The following is a 10284-nucleotide window of genomic DNA, read 5'->3' as shown; positions in this document are numbered from 1 at the left end:
GGATCCTGGAACAGCAAACTGAGCCACATATAATGGTCAGAACCCAGTTCCCTGCAGTTCCCAACACTTTTTTTTTAACATAGTCCACTCTCCCTTAGTTTTCCCTGGCCTTATTTCCAGCATCTCGCTTAGAGATAAGCATCTATAAGGACAAAATCTCTTTTTTTCTTTCTCTTCAGGAGTCCATTTGTTCCATTCTGCCTTATGTTGACTGGCATTGGTGTACAGCGCTGTCTCCCTAGTTTGACTGTAAGCGTCCCAAAGGCAGGACTTGCATATTCCTCATAGTGAATACAAGATACTGAATAAATGTTTGTAGAAGGCAATGTAATTCCTTCTTCCAACTGCCCTGTCTCCTAATCTTCACAGAAGTTTTCCATGACCATAAGCACATTCTCAGTTTTGGTCTTTCTGACTGTCACTCCCATTTCTTTCTCCTCCAGGAGAACAAGGTATATGCAAAGTGGCAGGATGTTTTTAGGCACTTAGTTATTGTCTCCTAATCCCAAAAGGTTACTCCTTCAGCAGCATATACTGTGCCAGATCTTCCTCACCAAATCGACCTGCCTGGTGATTCTTGCCTTGCAGAAGCCTCTGTACTCATTGAAGGTTTCAGAGGCAGCGTATCTGGATTAAACAAGAAAAGACTCTCAGTAATCACTGATTCTAAGGGAAGATATGCTCTCTGCAAGGACAAAGGACTCTCATCTTATCAGATCACCAGATGGTCTGTGCTACCTAACAAGAGAGATGTGTTCAGTCATTTTTGATTCACAAGGAGGCTAAGCACCAGTTCCCACATAGAGTATTGGTGCAAGTAGGCAGTGGGACAAATGGACTATATAAGCTAACAAACTGAGCACCTCCCAGAAGTGGAAGGTACCAGAGATCTCTGTTTCTAGGGCAATGGCAACCTGCTAAGATCTCTTTTTTTTAAAGGCTATTTATTTATTTATTTTTAATTTAATTTTATTATTTGGCTGCTTTGGGTCTTGTAGCACATGGGTTCTTCATTGTGGTGAGTGGACTTCTCTAGTTGCGGTGTATGGGCTTCTCTAGTTGTGGTGTGTGGGCTCCAGAGTGTGCAGGCTCAGTAGTTGCAGCACGTGGGCTTAATTGCCACGTGGCCTGTGGGATCTTAGTTCCCTGACCAGGGGTTGAACTTGTATCCCCTACATTGGAAGGTGGATTCTTAACCAGTGGACCACCCGGAAAGTCCCGCAACCTGCTAAGATCTTCCTTGAGAAAAAGAACATATCAGCATGATATACAGTTTTGCAAATCTTTCATAAGTAGTGTAGTATAAAGTTCAACTTTCTCTACATCCCTTTATTTTTGATTCTGTTATCTCCCAGGGGAGAACCACAATATCACTCCGACCTTAGGACCCATTTCCTCACAGTTTAATTTTTGACATCATAAAGAGGAAAAGGTATGGTACCTCCACAGACCTCCTCTAAGCCCCTGTGCACACATTTTATATGGCACTGACATCACTATATTTCAATTGTTTGTTGGCAAATTGTCTTTCTCACTAAAATGTAAGTTCATTGAGAGTAGATCAGGTTAATTCAACAAGATTTATTGAATATCTTTTATATCCTAGGCACCTTGACAGATATTGAAGATATAGAAATAAAAACATCTCTGACCTTGAGAAGCTTATATCTAGTAGGAAAGACAGATGTAAACAGATATTTTTCAATACAATGGTAAGTGCAAGGATAGAGGTATGTATAAGTTGCCTTGTGCTTAGAGCGCAGTTCTTGGCTCAGTCTGAGGGGACAAAGATTTCTCAAACTGGCTACTGATCTGAATCTTGAAGTCTAAGTAGAAATTAGCTAGCAAGGCAGTTTCAGTGCAGGAGGGGTCTGAATTCTGGGAGCAGTGGGTTGCTGAGTGTCTGGGTTTAGGAATCGAAGACAGTGAGTGTAAATTATTTTTCCCAGAAGATTAGTGACAATAAAAATGATGTTGCAGGACAGTGTGTTGAACTCCTATCTTGTTCCTTACAGTGAGTGTGTTTGTTAGAAATCCTAGGAGGTCTTGATGTTTGTTGTCATAAATATTTAGTTCCAGTGATTAAAATGGAACTAAGGCTCAATAAAAATTGGCTTTCACATTTAAGTTCATCTTGTGAAGTCATCCTTCACGTATATGTTAAAGAAATAAGTAACTTCATAGGTGGTAGTCACCCAAGTGCTTCAAAATACAAATAATGATGAAATGCCTGCAACATCCATTCTCTCCAGACTTCCAACAATTTAGTACTTGCAGTAATGGCTCCTTTAAATAACTTTAAATGTAAGTTAAAGCCTAAAAATAGTCCAAACATCTGATTTAGAAGGGATTAATATTTTTAAGATTCTACTTTCCTATATCTCTTGAATGAATCTCATGGAGTAAGAGATTTCCTCCATGGCCCTTCCCCCTTTAAAAATAATTTCCCTGTTGCAGGTGTCAGTTGGCTGTCAAACAAGAAATTGCAATATTGTATTTGAAAGGAAGACCTTAACTACAATTAATGCTACTTATAATAGATAATTGATGGAAAACTATATGCTATGGGATGTAATTGACTGAGGTTCTATACAGTGGAATTTATGAAATCTGAGGTCTCATTAGAACTATATTCATTCATTTAAAGAAAGTGTGGAATTATGAGAAATGAAACCTTATTTCCTTCCCCAAACAAAGTTCTCAGACTCTCTACTAAGGAATTCTGGTGTCATTGTCTTTCCTCTAATGAGATTAACCATTAAAATATCTTGTTTGACTTGTATTTCTAATTACTGACTGTGATTATCGGTGAAACTGCAAAATCTTTATCACAACACTAATGACCTCAGGCTAATCAGACTATCTCTCAGTGTGAAAACAAAAGGATTTTCTTAAATGCCTAACTGAAAATGTTTAAGTACACTATATAAAAATCAGGAAAAGGTCAACTTTAAAATCAGTTTCAATCAATCTGATGCAATAAATATAAGAAATCAAATTCATTATATAGTAGATGAAAAACAAATCAATAGTCAATCTAAGAAAAATATGGAAAATTTTATTTGAGCCAACCTGAGGATTACAACCTGGGAAACAGTCTTTTAGAAAGCTCTGAGGACTGTTCTATCTGTTAGAGGTCAAAGTACAGTTATATAAGTTTTTGAGACAAAGGTTATATGTCAAATGATGTACAGTATTGGCAGTTGATACAATCCAAATCAGCTCATACAAAGTGAGTAGTGGATCATTTGAAAGGAAGATTAAAAGGGAAGTTTGTTTCCTAAGGAAGTCTGATTAATGCAGATGCACAACACACACTGAAGGGGAGGAAAAAGGCCCAAACAGGCAGAGGAAAATTTTACGTTCAAATTTTTCTTGTCTTGCTATAAAATATGAATTTTATTTCATCAATTTCCCCTTTTTGATCATGATTCTTTTGATGGACAGCATTAGGTGATCCCTTGATGCCAGGATGGTTGATTCTCTGCCCTGGGTCTATCATGTCCCTTGATGTTGGGACTTAATAGCCTGGTTCTTTCCTTCCTTTCAGGGGGTTGTACTACTAAGATGTCTGGCAAGAACTAATAGTAGGACTTATGCCAATTTTACCACACATATGCATGTTCTTTAATTTATTGAGAACTATGAATGTGATCATAGTTTCAAGTTGTTTAGATATCATTATCTTAGTAGAAATAGGTAATATACAGCACAAAAGGCAAGAAGCTATCACTTTATAAGTTACACAAACTGTAATCAAAATTGCCAATAGAAGTTAACAATGTCATTAAGTAAATGTTTAAGCCAAGATCCTTCTAAACCAAACCATTTTCCTAGTATTCCCCTAAAATGGGAAGACGATCATTCAGAGAAGAAATCTGATTCTTCATATGTGTGATGAGTTACATCAGAAGACACATCAGATATAAAAACCCAACATTCAGTATGCATTATATCACAACTTTCCCCTTGGGGAGCAGTTAGAATATGACCATGTGATTTTGTAGGACCACTTTCCTCATTATGGAGACTTCAGAACTGAGCAAGCTATTGGCTTGATGACTATCATTCAAAGTTTGCTCAGTAAATTTTGTTAAAACCACTATGTGATTAATGATCTTTTATTCCAAGTAAAGAAATGAATACTGGCCAAACAGTCATACCATTGGAAAATGGATCAAAATCCAACATGCTTACATCAAAAGCAGATTGTCAGGGGCTGTTTCCAAGGCTACACATAGGTGACCATGAGCCCAAAAGAAGCCAACTGTGCCTCTTCCTAACTGAACTGAGGAGACCCAAGGCCATAAACTTGTTTCATAAATCCACTGGTCCCATTAGGAGCCACCCAATATTTAACATCTAGTGAAAAGGCATATTTATGGCCAGGTTCAGAGCAGGTGTCATTAAATTGGCCAGGTAAGAAGATCCCACTTAGTAATATTGGCAGTAATGGTAGCTTGCATGGTTTCTTTCTTTTAAATTTCTAAGGACCATCCAATTAGAGTATTGGAGAGGAGAAATCTACCAAGGTAACATAGGAGTACTGGACATAGGTAATTGGCCACAAACCCAGGAACTAGGTTGATTTTTTTGAAACTTGCAAATGAGTGAGCCCAAGTAATAAATACATTTGGTTCATAAGTAAAATGTGAACAATTATCGAAGTAATTAGCATACAGTCTTGGTCCAGTATCTTGGCTCAGCTGTCTACTTCAGATGTTGTCTTCATCTCATCCTGGTCTGGCAGTGCTGGTCTGTTAGTTGAAGTTGGGTGTCAGAAACAGGAGTTACAGTTCATTAAGGAAACAAGGCCCAATATAGCCCCCCTCCAAATTGGCTATAGAGTCCTTTATCTGATGTCTTTTCTAATATGCATAATCTCCTGGATGCAGGTCATGGGACATCTGATCTTCATCCAAAGACACATTACTATGATAAACTTCAGAAACAAACTTCACAATAATGCAACACAGCAACAAGGAGCCAATTGCAAAAGTGAGTCATTGGTAGCAAATACAAAAAAACTTCAAAGACACAAGAATTTAATGTCCCCCGAAACATAATTTTTTTCCTCTCTAAAATTATCCTTATTTCTGCCAATTGTAGCCAAATTAAGACTAATTTATTTGCAAAATAAGTCTGGCTTCAATAAAATTGGCCTGATTATTTACATAAGTGTAATTGATCATATAGGCTCTTTTAAGTTGGCTGTGCTGGAAATTTTTAAGGAATCTCAAATTAAACTTTTAAAAGGCATCAAGGCTGGGAAAACCATGTCAAGGGCTTGCCATCAGATTCTGCCTGCAATATCTATAGATTCGAGTGTATTCCTCTCTTCTCAAACTCCCCAAAATATCTTGAGATTCCTGCACCTGCCAGGAGGTGGCCTTTTTTATCCACCCGATAAGGCTGCTGGGAACCTAAGAGTCTCCAATTTCTGGAGAGAACAGGTAAAAGAAAAGACAAATGTTATAATTCTACTTATAAATGTATAACTTACCAAATTGCTCTAAGTCATAATTATGAGGGGAAGGGTTTCCCTATCTGGAAAACACAGATTAAACACCATGAATACTTCAGATTAAAAAAATATACAACCATAGTCATCAGTTCCCTCAGTCCTATGTGACTAATCCTTGATCTTAATATTCTGTTAACAGTTTTATGAAGCCATCTGGTTTTCCATTAGTATTCTTTAATTTCTTACCCAATTCAGCAGTATGATCTAAAAGTCATCAGAAGTCTCTGTTTGCCAAAAAGTACTTTCTATGAATCTTCTTGAAGATAAAGCATTTTCTTTTTTTTGCTAAAGCATAAGAGTACACCAATAACTATCTATAAATGAGAAAAGACTTAAAAAGGCAAGGTTAAAGATCTGATTACAATGCAGTTGACAAAGAAAGTTGGTTACTGTTGTGGCAAACATTAGATAATAACTAGAATTATTACTGATAACATTTTACTAGGACATAGTCAACTTTTAGAAATTTCATATAATCTCTAGAATATTCATAATAATGACATTTACCCATACAATATAACCTAAAAAGGTTTATTACCACTCATTGGGCAATGTTTCCCACATAATTTAACATACCAAATAAGTCCAACTAGTTTAATATCTTTCCTTGGTAAGGAAAGAAAACAATTCTCTTGAGGTGTTCCAGGGGCCCTTTAGAAAGACTCAAAGGTAGCTAGAGGTCAAACAAACTCCAGTTGGAATTTGATCTTTGGGGAGTTTGTAAAAAATATCAAAAAGCTTTCAAAACAGTTAGTCAAATAAGATCACAGGTCGTTGTGGATCAATACCTATTTGCTTAACCAAAGTAACAATAAAAGATTTCAAAAGCTAATACAGAAAATCATAACACTACAGAAAATCATAACACATAAAAGTTAAAGAAACTTTATAATTTGTGGATCAATCTCTCATTTACATTCAATTTACTTAAAATGTTCATCATATCAAATTATTTTTCTTGTTGACAAATTTTGTAACAGGAATAATAAGATCTTATTTGACTTCCAGTTAAACCTAGGTACAATAAAAAGTATTATACTTAATATTGAGGACTCTAAAGACATGTCTGTATTAATTAAACTGACAACTTAAACTTGTTTTCATTCATTAATGATTAATCTTAGATCTTGTGATTCTGAAGTTCATTTGGTTTAGTTTTTTTTTAAATATTTCTTAGTATTTATATAAGCACAATTTCCTTTAAGCCAATTAAATAGAGCTCTTTTACAAATTAATTTTGGTAATACTACACATCTATAACACATGTATGCAGATAATGAGGTTGGGGTAAAAAAAAGTTAGGTGGGTAAAGCAGCATGCTGTGATGGCAGAGCACAGGAGAGGGAAAGGAACTGGAAGTGTATCAAGGAGTCTAGAAAAGTCATTTTGTCTATTTGGACCTCATCTGAAAAGGTAAGTTTTGGATTAAAAATCTAAGGAAGCTTTCAGTTCTACAAGCATTGCCAAATCTCCCAAATTCAGGCTTGGGTGTCCCATGTGCAGCCAAAACCAAACACTGGGACACTGGTGTGTGTAGATAAAGGTTTATCTGATTGGGCCAAAGACTAGAGAGTAAGACCTCTCTGCTCCATCTTAACAAAGAAGCTAAAGTGGGGAGTTTATGCAATTAGGGAGCAAGAGAGAGGAGGGGGTTTCAGGGAACTGAGGGGGAAATCTGTTTCTTTAGTCTCAGAAAACACCTGGTGCAAACAGACTTCTGGGTGCGAGCAGCTGGTCATATCTTCCATAAAGTCATCCATTTCTTCTGCAACACAAGCTCATTAATTCTCCTTGTGACCCTGGAGTTAATCTCCGCCTGCCTGACCAAAAGAGACTTCAGCAGCTAAAACTTATATCCTGAGAACAAGGGGTAATAGGCAGTGAGCAGGCCGTCAACACGTGTGAGCGAGCAGGCTGTCAACACGTGTGAGCAAACAAGGCCTAATCAGAATTTAAATCATTTGATTTCAGTTGCTAAAATGTTAGGGGGCACTAAAATCACAAGGGGCCTGGCCACAGCAGTCTATATTTCAGTCAAAATGGACATTTTAATAATGAAAAAAAGAAACAAGGAGTTAAATAATCTTTCCTATGAACAAACAAAACTAAAGAAAAAAGGAAACAGGATATCAGAAAAAGTATATCATGATCACTTAGATCACTAGAACAACAACAAAACCTGAAAGCAAAATAACTGACCATTCTCACAGAATGCTGGAATAGCAAACCACTTAAGGAACTATCACATTTAGTGGATATAATGATGTAGGCAGAAATGGGGAAAAAAAACTTGCCAAATGCTTTATATTTTTGCATCATGCCCAATGTTGTTTATATACATTTACCAGCCAACAGAACTGAGCAAAACGCTTCTCCATTAGCTTTGATAGGTGAATGTTTTCTACTTGTGCCTGAGGTTGAAAGAAAACTTACACTGATCAAAACAACATGTAGAGCTACTTATGTTACCTGTGCTATGCTAAGAATTTGAGAGAAAATGATGTCATGTTAGCAACTGAGTTATCTGCCAGATAAATATTAGACTGGCTCACCTCTTGAGACTTGCAGTCATTTTAGAAATATATTTAATTGTAAATTACGTGGCCCAAACACTCATTTATTTTCCCTTCCCTTAGTTCACCTTTCAGAAGGCATAACTATAGAGACAGCCTTAAAGAAAATAAAGTTTGGGTATTTTTTCCCAAATGATGTGACATTCTCTGCTCTGGATTTAAAAGATGCCAATTTAATGTGGGTTATATATAATTTAAAAAAATTTACAAATATATACTTATTGCAGAAAATTTGGAAAATACAAGATTGCAAAGAAGTAGAGAAAAAACATTCTCCAGCCAGTCAATGGAGGTTACCACTATTTACCTTTTATACTATATATACCTTATACTATATACCTACATTACCTATTACAATTTAGTCACTTTTTGTATCATGAGTATTTCCTTTGCTCATTAAATACTTGGTAGTTTTAAAGTGTCTGCACAGAATCTCATTTTATAATAATGCCATACTTTGAGATTTTTTAATTATCAAAAGTAAAATAAAGAGCAACAGCTTGTTACAAAAGACTACTTAAAGACCTGAATAGACATTTTTCCAAAGAAGACATACAGATGGCCAACTGGCACATGAAAAGATGTTCAACATCGTGAATCATCGGAGAAATACAAATCAAAACCACAGTGAGATATCCTCTCAGACCTGTCAGAATGGCTATCCATCAAAAAGACCCCAAATAATAAATGCTGGCAAGGATGTGGAGAAAAGGGATCCCTCATACACTGTTAGCGGGAATGTAAATTGGTGCATCCACTGTGGAAAACAGTATGGAGGTTTCTCAAAAAATTAAAAATAGAACTATCATATTATCCAGCAATTCCACTCCTGGGTATTTATCTCCCCAAAATGAAAACACTAATTTGAAAAGCTACATACACCCCAATGTGCATAGCACCATTATTTACAATTACCAAGCTATGGAAACAACCTAAGTGGCCACCAACAGATGGATGGATAAAAAATAAGTGGTATATATACATATATATATGTGTGTGTGTGTGTGTGTGTGTGTGTGTGTGTATATAAAATGGAATACTAGACAGCCATAAAAAAGAATGAAAATTTACCATTTGCAACAACACGGATAGACTTGGAGAATATTGTGTTAAGATTAGTCAGAGAAAGACAAATACTATAAGGTATCACTTATAAATGGAATCTAAAAAATAAAAGTACTGAATATAGCAAAAAAGAAACAGACTCACAGATATATAGAGAACAAACTAGTGGTTACCAGTGCGGAGAGGGAAAAGGAGAGGGCCAAGGTAGGCATAGGGGATTAAACGGTACAAACTACTATGTATAATAAGCTACAAGGATATGCTGTACAGCACAGGGAGTACACCTGAAACTGATATAACATTGTACATCAACTATATCCCAATTAAAAAAAAAGGATTTCTTAAAAAAATGTGCAAAAGATAAATGTGAACACAGAAAAGATGGTACAAAGTAACCTGACGACCATTAAATGGTGATAAAACAAATGAGAACAGCTCAATTAGAGGCAAGATAACAGGGTTAGCTGAGTCACATGATTTATTCTTGATGACAAAGGGTCACCCATCATGCAACCCACTTAATATTTATACTTGTACCTTGAGTGGAGGTTTTTTTTTTTTTTTAAATCAGAGAAAGTCGTGGTTTTATAACTCAAGCAAATACTGCCAACCCGTGGCTCAGGCTCTGTCGCTGTGGCGTTTTCAATGCTCCAATCCCTTCCGAGAGGACTTCGAGGTGAAACAAAAACCTGTCTGGTGCCGAAGCCACCCGCTCCTGGGCGGACAGGGATGGTCCGGACCAGGCGGGTGGGACGCGCCACCTTGAACGGCCGTCGCCATGACACCAAAGCTCTGGGCAGGTGTTGGCGAACAGAAGCTTCCGCGAGTGGAGCGAAAACGCGCCTATGGCGCAAGCGCCGAGTCCTCTTCGCCCCACCACCTCCCGCAGGACCGCGCATGCGCCAACGTAACTTCGCGCTCCGGGGATAGAGGCCCTCGCTTTGTCGTCACAGGGCAGATGATCAAGGTGCGTCCGCCTTTTCCCTGCCCCTTCTATCCTCCTCCCTTTCCCCTCCCCTCGTTCCTCAGTCTTCTCCCTCCTTCCTCTCTCCCTCCCTCCCTCTGGCATCCCCAGCCGGCTCCCGCTTCCGGTCGGCGGCAGTCTGCGGAAGGGTGTCCCGC

At 37.5% G+C, this 10284-nt stretch overlaps 1 long non-coding RNA gene across 2 annotated transcripts; it reads right to left on the bottom strand.

The window, feature by feature from the left end:
- Positions 1-3038: 3038 nt before the first annotated feature.
- On the bottom strand, positions 3039-10023 carry LOC130856118 (uncharacterized). 2 transcript variants are annotated; one of them, XR_009054438.1, is made up of 4 exons: positions 9700-10023; positions 5711-5809; positions 5504-5547; positions 3039-4942 (listed from the first exon to the last, which is right to left on the bottom strand). It is a non-coding gene; the product is annotated as an uncharacterized LOC130856118 (long non-coding RNA). The 2 variants fall into 2 exon arrangements; XR_009054437.1 differs by lacking the exon at positions 5504-5547 and having other exon boundaries at positions 3039-5440.
- Between the last annotated feature and the right edge of the window lie 261 nt (positions 10024-10284).

Source organism: Hippopotamus amphibius, chromosome 6, assembly GCF_030028045.1.
Source record: "Hippopotamus amphibius kiboko isolate mHipAmp2 chromosome 6, mHipAmp2.hap2, whole genome shotgun sequence".
Lineage (NCBI taxonomy): Eukaryota > Metazoa > Chordata > Mammalia > Artiodactyla > Hippopotamidae > Hippopotamus > Hippopotamus amphibius.
The sequence above is the reverse complement of the archived record's forward strand: the minus strand, read 5'-3'. Positions and strand labels throughout refer to the sequence as shown.